The 12,057-nt window shown below is 30.4% G+C and overlaps 1 protein-coding gene across 8 annotated transcripts in view; it reads left to right on the top strand.

Moving 5' to 3' along the window:
- The window catches only part of GPHN (gephyrin), a 622,612-nt gene that overhangs the window by 414,082 nt on the left and 196,473 nt on the right, over positions 1-12,057 (top strand). The window lies entirely within an intron of this gene.

Genomic DNA, 12,057 nt, shown 5'->3' with positions numbered 1-12,057 from the left:
ATCAGCAGTAGAAAAAACACTTGATAGTAGAAGATATAGATTCAAATGCTGGCTTCTCTGCTTAATAATCACACTACCTTAAGCAAGTTGCTCAGCTTTTCTGAGCTTTGGATCTGTGATTAAATGTAATCTTTGCCTCCCAACAGGGTTTATTAATTTATTAAATGAGTCTTTTCCTGGTTCTGGGGAAGCAGTGGTGAGCAACTAGATATTGTTCTTACCATTACAAACAGACAAACAGGCAATTACAAATTATAATAAAGTATAAGTGGTATGATTTATCACCAGAGGACAGAATACTTTGGGAATAACCATCAGAAGCACTTAACCTAGTCTTTGTAAAAATGTAAAAGAGCTAAATAAACAAATTATGATTAAAAGCTAGTAGTTCCACCCTTTCTGTCTGTAGGTTTTTATCAGCTGGTCAGTATTTAAGCTAAAGGACTTATGTGTGCATCTGTTTTCTTTTAGATCAACAACTATAATATCAAACATTATTTTAGGTTCATATTTTATATGTTTACTACAATATAATACAATATCATATCATAGATTATCCTTTTATTTTTTTTAATTATCAGCTGTATTGAGGACAAGATCTATAAAATATACCAGACAAGATCTATACCATTTGGATTTACCTTTTGGTATATACCAAAAGGTATACCATATACCATTTGGATTTCCTTTTTAGTACAAAATCTAGTAAAGATAACCATGTATTATCTTTTCTAAACAATTCTTTATTAGATGGCTTTGTCTCCAACAAATATTTGCTGAAATGAGATAATATTTTATTGTATGTGGGGAAAAAATTATTTCTCTTTTATATCAGTTATTCTGTTTTAATTAAATCTGTCTGAAATGACAAATTATTTTTACTCCACTTGCTTTATGACACTGTGAAGTATCTTGTAAGAACAAACGAGATTTTAATCTTTCATTGCCCTAAGTAAAACAGTGGCTTAGCCAAAAATGTCAAATAGTATGTAGATTCTATTTCAATAGTAGTGGGCAATATTTAGAAGACTTAAATTCTAACATGGTGGTTGTATCCCAAAAAATGTTTGCTAAAAGAAAAATTCTATAACAGAAAAATTCTCTTGTAAAGTAAACATGACTCACAATTTATATGAATACTGATTTTTCCATTATAAAAGTTAGTAACATCTCTGTTTGAAATCAAGAAGCATGAGGTAAAGAATAATGACCAGAGCAAAAAAGGGGGGAAAAAATCCAAACTTTCAATTAGTTCACCATCCCAGTAGATGTTGTTAAAATAGGGAATAATTTTTAAAGACCAATTTAAGTATCTTTTTGTTGCCTAAGCATCTGAAGTTTGACTTTAAAAAATAAGTGTAGTCTATTGTTACATATCCCCTGTACCTTAGAGATTAGAATAGAATTTTGTGCCCAGACTAACAAACAAGTTTATTTTTTCCTCTCAGGAAGAAAATATAAATACTATCTATCTAAAACTAAAGTTTATGGAATGACTAAAAAGTATATGTATTGAAATAACCTTAATATTAAGGGTGTGTTCATTTAATACACTAATGCCTAATCTTCTATTCAAACAAAATGCAGAATTATGATTTCACTATAGGTTTCTATTATTTTCCTTTGAGCAAATGAATTTAGATTCTTCTGGATATAGAATAAATGATTTTCTTCATTCACAGTTTCAGTATGTATGTCTGAAAGGCAGTGTGATTTCCTTTACATATAAAAATGGCATTATTGATCTAGTATCAGGTCTAGTATCTATATTCCCTCTGAGATTTTTTTCTTAGTCATATTAGTTTGTACAAATGATTCCACATTGTCACTATTTTCCTTTGTGAACACCAGCGTGATTATGTGATATGGTTAGTTCATTGGTTCGAAACCTGAGGCTCCCAAGTCTGGAGAATCTTGTGAAGTTGTGAAAATTCTAGCCAAGATAAAAACACTAAGTGGAGCCCACAGATTATTTTCTACTATTTTGAAGAGCTAAACAAAATCAGTAAGACTACTTTAAATACTAAATTTCTTTGCTTTTGTCTGAAATTACATCAACATTGGTATATCAACATCTGTTCAATTGTTAATGACAAATAGAAATTTATGGGTTCTATATGTAGAGTCAACAAGTGCCAAAGTGTTTGGAAAGCAAAGAATTAGTGACATCAGAAGTTTTCTTTTGTACAAAGTTAATTGCCCTATCTGGGGAATACTAAGCAAATCATTGTCTCAACATTATGGTCAAATCTGGCAATTCTCAAATTTAATGGTCTCAGGAACTCTTTATATACTTATAAATTTTTAAGGACCCAAAATAGCTTATGTGGGCTATATCTAGCAATATTTACTGTTCTAGAAATTAAAACTGAGAAATTTTTAAATGTTTATTTATTTGCTTCAAAATAATAATAAAGCCTTTATATGTTAACATAAACAACATTGTTAAGAAAAAATATTTTCCAAAACAAAAAATATTGAAAAACGTGGCATTGTTTTACATTTTTCAAATATATTTTGATGTCTGGTTTAAGAGAAGACAACTGAATTCTTATACCTGCTTCTGTACTTCAGTCTGTTGTGATATGTTTTGGTTGAAATATGAAGAAACAAATTCAGCTTCACACATTTATGTAGTCAGAAAAAAAATGAAGCGAGCATTTTCACATAATTGTAGATCTTCTTTTGGTGGACACTACACCAAAAATTCACAATTGATACTTTATTAAAATTAGTTGAAGTCTGAAATCTAAAACCCTGTTGAGGACTCTGCCATACTCTGCTATATTAAAATCAGTTGGGCCATCTTGAACTTTGAATGAATCTTATACTTGGACATGGTTTTGGAATGTATTTATTGGTCACTTAGAAAATATAAGTTCTTCCAAATGTTGACATATTTCATTATATTATACCAAAAAATTATCTTCATTGATATAATCGCCAGACTTCTCAAAAAAAGTTTTGGAAGCGTTGGAAGCTCTCAAGCTCATGGTGATATATGTTTTCCACAATTCTAATTTTATTTAAAAGCTAGAATGCTATCCTTGGCAAAAAGCAACAAATCCTGTCTTGTTTTCCTTGAATTGACAGGCTCATTTCATTCAGTTTTGAGAAAATGTCTACCAAACATCTAAGTCTGGATAATCATAGTCTGTCTGTCATTCTTTCATTCCTTCAAGTAAAAACAGTGTTCTATGCAAAAACCGGCTAGTTCAGCTTGCACCTCAATTGCAGAAGTGCTTTTTCTTGAGACAATGTTCATCCTTTGGTATGCAGTGGAAGTATTTTATGCATTTTCCATTTTGTCATACTCAAGGGACAAGTTTTAAATTAGTATTTACTGTTTTATTGAGGACAATGTTAAATGAAACTAGCTCTTCTTTTTTGAAACTGTTAGTTTGGGTTTTTTTTTTTTTTTTTTAACTATTAGTACATGATAGTGAATAATACGATGACTATTCATACTGTTTGGATCCACTGCCTTGATTTGCACTAAAGTGCCAACCCACCATTGCTTTTGTATCATCAGTGCAAATGTCAATATAGTGAAAAAGGAAATTAATGTTAAAATAGTTTGACCTTTTAGACCCTGAAAGGGTCTCAAGGACCTTTGTGGGTCCATGGACTGTATTTAAAAGGACTAGTAGAGTAAAATAAGTAACCTGCCTTACGTTTCTTGAAAATATCCTAGGTCAAAATTATGTATGCTGAATCTCATTTTCCATGAAGACAGTGTTACGGTGATATTCTCAGTCCAGAGATTATATCCTTTATGTAAATGACCACCAGTACCATGCTTAAGTATTATAAATGATTCACCCTGATTCTATGATCCAGATTAATTCTAGGGCAGGGAACAGAGTTCCTCCTACCTAACTGAAAACGAGAGAAGACTTTAAGAGTCTTTTGAAGACACATAACCCAGTTGTAATTTCCAGCTACTTCTGTTCATTTCCAATGTGATACTATTTCTGTATTTGGTAGCAACTGATTTATCCCCGGGATATCCTGTCCTAATAAATACATAGAGAGCCCTCTTTCAAGTCATAGCATAGCTATTGGAAGATAATTTTATTAGGGATATAATTGAGGATGGCCCATTTTTTTTAATTAGCTTGGAACATTTAAACTTGATGAGATTTCTAAATAAAAATACAAATTTTTAGCTTTTCCTTAAAAAATCAGAACAACATTACTGGGCTAATACTGACATATATAAATACTAGCTTGGTATTCTTTATACCCACCAAGCTGTTTTATTTATTTGCATTAAATCACTGGCTTCTATAGACATAACTAATTTCCACTCTCATTCATTATTGCCTACTTTGTCCTTTATAACAACATGTGTGTTTTGCTCTTTATTCTGATTTGATAGCAAAACAGATTTTTGAGACTCCAAATAAAGGATGGTTTTCTTATATTCTTTTCTAATGAGAAAGGTACTACCCAATATGGTAAAGTATTTCATATTTTGATAAAACTGAAATTGGATGATAACAGTATATTTTAGCTATAAATTTTGAATTTATAAATTATTTTTAATTGTTATTCTATGACATTCTGCTAAGTATCCAGGATTTAGATGTTGATTTCTATTTCTTCATTCATCTGATTGTCTCCTCTGCCTTTATATATAATAGAAATTTAAAGTGGAATTCATCCCATCCTTGCCTAATTATTGAATGTTCACAAAATATGTTCATCACTGAAGTTCAGTATAACTTAACTGTGAAATGTATAATTGCCATCCTGAAATCTGAACTTGCAAATGAATTTTGATTAGTTAGCCTGAAAAAATACAACTAACCAGAAATTATTAGCTACAGAGTTAACAGTTTTATAGCTCAGGTAGTCTAAAGTGGCATTTTTTTTATTTAAAAAAAGTAATATGTATATGCTCATTTTACAGGGGAAAAAAAGAATTCCTGTATAACTACCCTTAGTAAATAGCAACTTCTAATTTTGCTATATATTCTGTTCTTTTTTTCTATAAATTCAAATATTTTATATAAATAAAGAATAATGGGAAGGCCATGATTAAGAGCTCAGGTTCTGGGGTCTGAGAGGCCTGGTGAGGAATGTCAGCTTTATTACTTACTAGATGTGTGACTTTCAGAAAGTTTCTTTACCTCTATGCCCTTAGCTGTTATTATTAAACTATGTAATATTTTAACCTATCCCATTCATTTAGTAATGTGAACATCTTTCTATGTCATGAACTTCTTACTTTTTTAAAAATTATCTTCTGCAATATTATTACTAAGTTGGTATTCTGTTTCACACTAAATGTTAGCTATTAAACTATATAATATTTTAACCTATCCCATTCATTTAGTAATATGAACATCTTTCTATGTCATGAACTTCTTTACATTTTTAAAAATTATCTTCTGCAATATTATTGCTTATTTGGTATTCTGTTTCAGGGATGTAGCAGTTTTTTGCCAACTACTATTTGGATATATTAGGTGTTAACTATTTCCCAGTTTAAAAAAAAATAGTGTAATAATTTTCTACAAGTTAAATGTTTTAGTTTTCTCTTAGTTAAACATAGCAACTTGTATTAATTCTACCTTTAAAAGTATATGCAGAATTCATAAGTCTTGATTCCTATAATTTATATAGATACCCAAAAGAGATTACTTTTGCATATTCATAAATTCAGTTTAATGATATTATGGAAGAAGCAAGTTTAGCATTTGCATTTGACTGATTTCCTGGCAGACATTTAAAAATTATGGATCCAAAGCTGTTTGAAAAATTAACAACATTGACTATGTAGAAGTATTGCACCTATGAGGCGCTATCAACCCTAGTCTGCCACTTTATAACTTTTTGAGAACTTAGTAGACTTCAGTTTCTATTTCTGTAACATCCTGGTATTAAATTAAGTATTCTCTAAAATCACCTGTAGGCCTATAATCCCATTCCTCTGTACTAAGTTTCTGTACTAACTGAATAAATATTATCACTCTATTTACCCTTCTCTTTGATAATATATTAATATCTAATTAATATAATTTATATTTATTTATTCCAGCTTTTGCATTCCATGCTACTATGTAAAGTTAGAGATTATCAACTGAAAATGTTCTAACCTCATTTCAGATCTTTCTTACTCAGATCAAGCTCATCTATTTTAAATGGAATATTGGTTTCTTTTGGTATCCACTAGAGTTCTATTCAAGTTATAGGAAGATAGGACAGTAAGATCTGTAGAAATACAAGAAATAGTGAAATTAAGAACACCAACCATTCAGTTTAATTTAAAAGTTTTGATTTCTATAAATTGATTTTTAATGGTTTAGGGCATGTTTTGCGCAAAAAGCAGCTGAACAAAATTATTGACGTGTCTCACTTATGACTTTAATACAGAGCATATCCCAAACTAAAATAGTCTCTAGATCTTTTTATTGTAAAAAGATATATATTCTAAAACTGGTCATGTATTTTCTCACCCACAACTTCAGGATTGTCTGCTCTCCCTACTCATTCGGTTTTTATTAACGACGGAACAATACATTAATTCAGAAAATTATTCAATGAATATTTTTGGTGGATATTATGTCAAAATTATGCTAGGTGTTGGGAATATGTTATAAAGCAGTATAAAGACTTACTGACCCTGCCCTCAAGGACCTTATAGTGGAGCTGAAAATGAAAAAAAAAAAAATTACAAGAAATCTATCAGATAAAGAGTTGATAGATAGTATTCCTATTCACACTAGTAGGAATATAAATTTGTGTAACCTTCAGGTGAACAACTATATATACATACATACATATATATATATATGTGTGTGTGTGTATGTATATAAATATATATATATATACATATATAAATATATAAATATATACATACACACACACACACACACACACACACACACGTATATATAGCCTTAAATTTTTTCTTACATTATAACCAATCATAGTTACCAGAAATTTATCCAGTGGAAATTATCAAAGAAGCCATCAAAGACTTATGTACAAAATTATTTATCATAACATTATTCATATTCATGAAAACTTAGAACCAACATTAATGTCTATGATTAAATAACTTATAGTACATACATATATCAGTTATTTATATAACCTAAAAAATCATATCTTTTAGAATATCTAATGACATAGGAAAATGCTCAAAAAAAAACATATGGCTAGAAAAATTAGTAAACAGTACTGCTCAGGGACAGAATTGCAAGTTATTTTATAACATATATATTGTTTTCAACCAGAAAAGTAAAAATGTTTGTTTGGTTATTTAAATAAAATCTGGTGATAAGAGAGATGTCTTGCTTAGTTTCAGATTTATAAAAAATATTCATAAAACCAACTATTTATTTGTTTATACCAGAGCATTTTTATATCTAGGCTAAGCCATTCTATTCTTAATCTTGCTGGGTAGAAAATTGTATCATATTTCAGTGGAAGTTTGAAAATAAATTTTTTTCTGTTTCATATACAAATAATAAATAATTCTTAATAACAGGCACTGTACTATTTAAAACTTATTTCGAAGTGCGTAATAACTCTTTTATACCACACCATTGATGACTTTATAATTTCTTTCAGAGAGATAAAAATTTTGGAAAAAACATGAATTGCATTATGCTCTGGCAGGAAATAACTTGCTTAAAAATCTAATTTTGTATAGATTGTTTTAGAATCAAAGCTATTATAGAAACTTAAAGATCAAAATTTAAATCCATAATAAACTATAAATAAATCATTTCAAATGTTAATATACCATAAGAAATCAGATCCTTGAAAATAAAGGATTTCCTAAGGATAAAAATTTTTTTAGGGAAGAGGTTGGTGGATCTGTGTCTTGCTAACAAGATTCTGATTTTTGATTTCTCATTTCTTCATTAACCTTTGCAGCCTTTTATTGGTTTAATTTATAATCATATTGCTTTTCTCCAGAAATGCATTGAAGTATTTCTTTTTCCTTGACACATAATTATAACTTATCTTACTTACATTTCTTCCTTCCCTCTTTTTTACTTTACCACAGTAAATCACATATGAAACCAAATTGTTTTATGATGAAACAACAGAGCTGAAATGCAGTGAATTGAACTATTAACTAGATCCTAAAAAATATTTCTTTACAAGAGTGTGTTTAAATTTTGAGCTCTAAAGTAAAACATTTTTAAAATTTTCCAAATCATAACTACCAGAAACAATCTATAACTGTACCAATATATACTGAGTGGTATTGGTTAGAAGATAATTTCTAAGACAGAAGTTTCATTTCCTCTCAATGATACCCATACTTTAAAAAGTAGCAAAATAAAGTAGGGTTAGAAATATTTGTTTCTTGGGGTAGTTCTGAACGTAAATTAGGTAATTCTAAAAATACAGCACTTCAGTTCCTAGGACAAAAAAAAAAGGAAATATGTTTAATCTATGCAGTTTTAATTCAAGTCAATATAAAATATATCATGAGAAAAAGAGGGAAGAACTACATTAGGCATTCCATAAAAAGTCCATAAAAGTCTAAGTCCATAAAAGTCTAAGTTTAATGAAAAGACCTGAGAAAGAATTTAAGAGTAGCTGAGCTTTTTTTAATTGATATGTCTTCAGAAAGCCCCTAACCTCTCTAAATTGGAGTTGAAACCCAGAAAATATAAAATCTTTTCTCAAATTTTTTCACAAATCTATAGTAACTAAAGAGAAGTGTGAATACATACACCCAGGGATACGGGCATATAACAATACGGTTTTTACAAGCCTAAAATGTCTTTCAAGTTTTATATTTTATTTTAAAAATTAATATAAAGTTGGGTTTCTTTGCCGAAATCTACATATTTGCTTTAATACAAATATAACGTTTACAACTACTTATTGTTGGCAAGAGAGGTAAAGGTGGGATGGGGTAATTTTCTATCTTGTTAACAGTGGAAATGATCTTACAGTGAACTCAGGTTTGGAGAATTGGACTAAATCAAAGGTAATCAACAACCCATATTGTATTAGCATCCAGACAGTTTCTTCTGTTGCATGATATTTCTAGAATTCAAGCTCATAAAAAAAGGTAAATACAAATAGCAGAGTCATTTCACTGCTTTTACACGCCACATCCTGGTAATTGATCCTTGCGGATAGATTCCTCAGTAGTCAATCTCTGAAGAAAGATTCCCAGAAGGTTGCAAAAGAGGTGATACACTGCAATATTTTCAGACTATTTTCAATAGATATTTTGTTAAATATATTCTAGCTGAGAGGCTCAATAGAAAATTGAAATGTTTTTGATCCTCTGATTTATATCTTTTGAAATCTCAGTGAAACGCTTATAAAAAGGTTTTCTTCAGGGTAGAAAAATTATTAGGGATAACATTTTTTGTTTTACTACTTTTTAATTTTTAATATATATACACTAATAATATCAACCAATCATAATCCCCACAATTCTTTCCATCCAATTGTGAAACTTCATTTATGTTGCAGTGATCCTATATGTAATATAAATATTTGCAGTTTACTCCTCTTAGTTACTACTGATGCAAAATGTTTAGCCTCGTAGGCAAATATACGTAAAATTAGCTAATGATGTGAGGCTCTTACAATTATCGTGAAGACTAAAGTAATTTACTTCATCCAAATGATAATCTTTTGTGATTACTTTTAAATTATTATCAAAGAAAAATGACAGGCATTTGGATTAGCTATGAATTTCTTTTATTTATACTACTCCATCAATTGATGATCAAGGGTTGACTAGAATAAATGAGAGTATTAAACTTTAAGATCTATTGATGTGACTTTTCTCTAGTTCTCAAATTTTAGTTTATGAGACATACTTTTAAAAATTCTTTCTGAAGTTTTTCAGTATTAGCTATTATACCTGGTTCAGGAGCCACAAAAATAATCACATGACACTTGAATTACAACCACTCTGGCTTTGATAATAACCACATTGGTTTTCTGAAGTCTTCCTCTTGTGATAGTCTAAATTTACAGTCAGACTTATATACAGAAAATTGATGTCAAGCATTGACAGTTGAGCTGTCTACTCCCAAAAATCTTTGTTTAAATTGGTATTATAGTCTATTTTTTACATTTAGAGTTCACGGGTGGCTATCCTTTCTTATAACTCATTAAGTTTTGGTAATTGCACTTGCATTTGGAACTGAAATGGTTGAGGAAAAATTTCTTCCATAAATAAATACAGTAACATAAAATTTCTTCCATCAATGGAGAAACAGATACACACAAGTCAGGCAGAGGCATATATATACATATACATCTTCTTATAAGCATCAGTTTTTTTCCAGCCCTTTTATTTCCACGCCTATAAAGGGAATACAACCTTAAACTAGAACTCAGGAACTGAGGAACTGTGGGTATTGTTCCTAGATTTGTTATTAACAAATAACCTTGAAGAAGATACTTCATGTTGCCTGAATTGATGTAATTTTAAGCCTTCTAGAAATAAAACACTGTATAGAAAATGGTATTCACTTGTTACTGGGTAACAATTCTGAAAGTTTTCATAGCTTCTAAAAGTTTTCAGAAAGCAGCATAGGGCATTAGAATTTATATTTTTATAGGAAATTACCTAGTTTATAATCAAGATATTGTGAGTCTCCACTTAAAATGGGAAACAGCTTTTGGTATAAAGATATTCTCTAAGACCAAAGAAAATAGCACAAGAGAAGGACTAGATATTATAAGTACCCTGCCCATTCAGAAGCCCTCTCTTACAGTGTTGCCATTCTAATTAGTATTCATTGTTTCTAATTTTGAGAATTCTGTTTGACCAAGAAGAATGAGCATTGGTGATTATCTTTTGTGTATAATGTTTAGTTAATGCTGAAGCATTAGTAAAAACTATATCAAGTAAAACCAAAAGTTGATATAATTCTTATGTACCATGATGCTTTTTTTCAAAATGAAAATTCCATTTTCTCAGTATTATTCCTAAGCAGGCTCCATATGCTATCAGTGGTGTCCTAAAAGGGATAAGGTAATCTACAGCCTGACTCCAGGAAATAGAATTTTGTAGCATGGTCAGGTGTCTTATTTTTCCTGAGGACTTTAACACTTGGAACCTGGCATCACATCGATGCTTCCTCTACCATCTCCCAAAACAAAAAAACAAACAAACACACACACACACACACACACACACACACACACACACACACACACGAGCATCCAGCCAGCATAGATAGCTAACTTGACCTATGCTGGTCTGAATGGAGACCATAACTCTGCACGCATAGGAACCCATAGTGTAAAAAACACTTGGTCTGAAGCTTCCTCACCCTTCATCTCTACTTTTTTTGTTTACCTTCCTCTCTAACCAAATATTAGTTCTTGTTACAGCTCTATAAAAAAGCAAAAAAAAAAAATTCTAATTTGTACCTCTTCAAATGAAACACTTTGTGTTGAGAATCTTCCTTTTCTCATTTAAAGTGAAACCAGTTTTTAAAATGGCAGTTTTAGTTTTCTCTATCTTACCCAAGAGGAAAATTTAACTGAAATAACAGACAGTTTTGAGGGAGCGGATGTATTTAACATTGGTCTGGCATTAAAATTTTCTGGTTGGGCAGCACAATTGTTTAATTGGGAATCTCAGTTACAGCTGAACAACCTCAGCACTTGGGTCAGCAAGCAGAGGAGCGTCACTCTGTCACCTACCAAGAATGGTGCTTGTTGGAACTGATCTTTCCAGTTAGGGAACACTCATGTTTCTAGTCATACCATTGATGTTTCTGATATTATAATGGAATAAACACTATAATCCTTAAAGAGACAAAGTTCTCTGCATAGGTATATTTGTAATTTTTTGTTTTTCGTAAACCAAATGCAAATGTAACACTACTCCAGAAACTGCTACATCAGAAGTCCCCAAGATAACCAAAAGTAAGTGCCCGTTTCCTAATCTCAGGAATAGTGCTATAATAAAGACTGAATTCTAGTAACCAGCCTATTTGCAGAGCATGTCATATAGCCTCTGGGTTAGTTAACTCCTTGGCATCCTAAGAGGTTCCTCGAAGAGTCGATTGATGTTTTGCATGTATTACTAATGTGTAGAAA

This window comes from Lynx rufus, unplaced genomic scaffold (assembly GCF_022079265.1).
Source record: "Lynx rufus isolate CCGP_SWC_20201006 ecotype Redwood Valley unplaced genomic scaffold, mLynRuf1.p SCAF_17, whole genome shotgun sequence".
Classification (NCBI taxonomy): Eukaryota; Metazoa; Chordata; class Mammalia; order Carnivora; family Felidae; genus Lynx; species Lynx rufus.
This window is presented reverse-complemented; position numbering and strand designations above follow the sequence as displayed.